This window comes from Bison bison, unplaced genomic scaffold, assembly GCF_000754665.1.
Source record: "Bison bison bison isolate TAMUID 2011002044 unplaced genomic scaffold, Bison_UMD1.0 scf7180017864289, whole genome shotgun sequence".
NCBI classification, from domain to species: Eukaryota; Metazoa; Chordata; class Mammalia; order Artiodactyla; family Bovidae; genus Bison; species Bison bison.
In genome coordinates, this window is record NW_011494861.1 from 10,885,041 (window position 1) to 10,888,313 (window position 3,273).

Consider the following 3,273-nt stretch of genomic DNA (forward strand, 5'->3'; position numbering starts at 1 on the left):
ACACCCCACTCCAGTACTCTTGCCTGGAAAATCCCATGGATGGAGGAGCCTGGAGGGCTGCAGTCCATGGGGTCACTGAGGGTCAGACATGACTGAGTGACTTCATTTTCACTTTTCACTTTCATGCATTGGAGAAGGAAATGGCAACCCAGTCCAGTGTTCTTGCCTGGAGAGTCCCAGGGTTGGAGGAGCCTGGTGGGCTGCCATCTATGGAGTCGCACAGAGTCGAACATGACTGAAGTGACTTAGTTTAGCACCAGACATGGCCAAAAAAAAAAGTAAAATATACAAAACCTAAAACTACCCCTGTACCCACTTTTAAGTGTACAGTTCAGCAGCAGGAAGTGCATTCACTTTGTGGTGCAGCCATCACCACAGTCTGCCTCCAGAACCTTTTCATCTTTTCAGACTGAAACTCTGTCACCACTAAACACTTACCCCAGACTTCACCACCCTAACCCCATTCCTGACAACCACAGTCTTCTCTCTGTCTCTATAAACTTGACTGTGTATCTCATATAAGTGAAAACAAATAATACTTGTTCTTTTGTGACTGCCATGTTTCCCTCAGCATCACATCTTGGAGGTATATCCGTCTTGTAGCAGGTGTCAGAATTTCATTCTTTTCAAAGTCTCAGTAACATTCCACCATATCTATCACATTTCCTTTGTCTAGCCATCCATTGATGGACATTTGGGTTGTTTCCAGCTTCTGGCTATTGTGATATGTGTAGTGCTTTTGTGAACATAAGTGTATAAATATTTGTCCAAGTGTTTAACTTTAATTCAGTTAAATAGCCACATGTGTCCAGTGGGTACCGTATTGAATAGTTCTAGACATTTTTAGTGGACAAAGCTAAGAAATATATTTTTTAAATTATATTAATTCATACTAATATTTCATATCCAATTCAAGCATCATAGGTTTTTCCATTTATTTTATATTTATACCTGTTCTGTCAAGTGAAAAATAATGGTTCATAATATTACTATCATGGCATCCGGTCCCATCACTTCATGGGAAATAGATGGGGAAACAGGGAAAACAGTGTCAGACTTTATTTTTTGGGGCTCCAAAATCACTGCAGATGGTGACTGCAGCCATGAAATTAAAAGACGCTTACTCCTTGGAAGGAAAGTTATGACCAACCTAGATAGCATATTGAAAAGTAGAGACATTACTTTGCCAACAAAGGTTCGTCTAGTCAAGGCTATGGGTTTCCCTGTGGTCATGTATGGATGTGAGAGTTGGACTGTGAAGAAGGCTGAGCACTGAAGAATTGATGCTTTTGAACTGTGGTGTTGGAGAAGACTCTTGAGAGTCCCTTGGACTGCAAGGAGATCCAACCAGTCCATTCTGAAGGAGATCAGCCCTGGGAATGATGCTAAAGTTGAAACTCCAATACTTTGGCCACCTCATGGGAAGAGTTGACTCATTGGAAAAGACTCTGATGCTGGGAGGGATTGGGGGCAAGAGGAGAAAGGGACGACAGAGGATGAGATGGCTGGATGGCATCACTGATTCGATGGACATGAGTCTGAGTGAACTCTGGGAGTTGGTGATGGACAGGGAGGCCTGGTGTGCTGTGATTCATGGGGTCACAAAGAGTGGGACACGACTGAGCAACTGAACTGAACTGAACTGAATATTACTATGCTACTTATTTGTTTTACTCCACTTTATATAGTTACAGAATAACAGCATCAATATTATTATAAAGACCAGGATCACTGGAAACAATTTAAGATTTCTTTGCAACTCTTTTTGTCTTTAGTATACAGTCTATTGCTGCTAAGTCGCTTCAGTCGTGTCCGACTCTGTGCGACCCCATAGACGGCAGCCCACCAGGCTCCCCTGTCCCTGGGATTCTCCAGGCAAGAACACTGGAGTGGGTTGCCATTTCCTTCTCTAATCCATTGCCTTCTCCCATACAGTCTATTAGATATGTACAGTAAGATTGTTGGGTTTTAAAGTCACCCGAAATTATCCTTTTCTGTTGGTTAAGCCACCAAGCTGACATACAGTTAGTTTCTTCTTTTTACATCTATTTGTTTGCAAATCTTGGGAGGTATTTTTCTCTGTTATATTTTGGGTTTTGTAATTACACAGTTCCAAGTCAAATGTATGAGCACATTTAGAGAAACGTAGTTTCTACTGCTGACCCTCCTGTGCCTGGTTGGCAACCATTGTAATGTTACCTTACAATGTAAAAAACTAAGGGAGTACATTCTTAGTGGCCCTGCCCCTTCTCGGATAAAATACTCTCTCAGCTGTTCTGCATCTTAGTGTTTTCCCGTTAACCATGTGTTCTGCCCACAGGTCACTCTGGGGCAGAACACAGAAATGGTCCTTGTACCTTTCCCAGCCTTTGGCAGTGCAGCTGGACCTCAACCAGCTCCTACTGGTGGACACAGGGGCTGTTTTCAGCCTTTTGTTGTCCTTCTGTTCTTTAGTAGAAAGTATATTAATCATTGATATGGACAGGCTCAGAGAAGCAAAGCTGAAAAGGAAAAACCCCATAATTCGGGTGAGGTGGGAAAGAGAACAGTTTTTCTTAGAACACCTGTTCTGGGCTGTTCTGCTGAGTCAGTTCTGTTCCTCAATCCAGGAGGGAAGAGGTCTGGGCAGCACTGCAGGGGAGGACTACAGAGGTGACCGCTATCCCGATGAAGTTCACAGTCCTAAGAGATGCTGCACTTTTAGCCAGGCTGCTAGCTCTGATGGATCTTGCCATCCCAGGATGAAACTACAGGACTTCCTGGGTCCCACTGTGGCATCAGGAGCCGCTGGACAAAGCCAGCGACTGACCAGCAGGGCCAGCAGCCTTGCAAGGTGCAGGTGCGCTGGAAGTTACTGGGCTCTGCAAGGGCAGGGAATACACCGATCAGCCGAGGGTCCAGGGCCCAGCACCAACTGCACTGGCTAGAGGGATCCTTCTGTTGAGGCAGTCCAAGTGCATGTTGGAAAAGAATTTCCAGACACAGAACCTTTCAGAAGGGAGTCAGTTTATTAAGAACAAAGAGCAGAGATAATGTGGGCACTGCGTGTGGACCTCCTGACAAACGAGGGAAAACGGACAGTTTTCTTGGATTAATAACCAATTTTAATAGCCTCAAGACAAAATTCCTGCTGGATGGTTGGCTTTAGGTGATTAGTTGGGGCTCTATAGAGTGCTTACTAGAGTGCTGCTGCTGCTAAGTCGCTTCAGTCGTATCGGACTCTGTGCGACCCCATAGACGGCAGCCCACCAGGCTCCCCCGTCCCTGGGATTC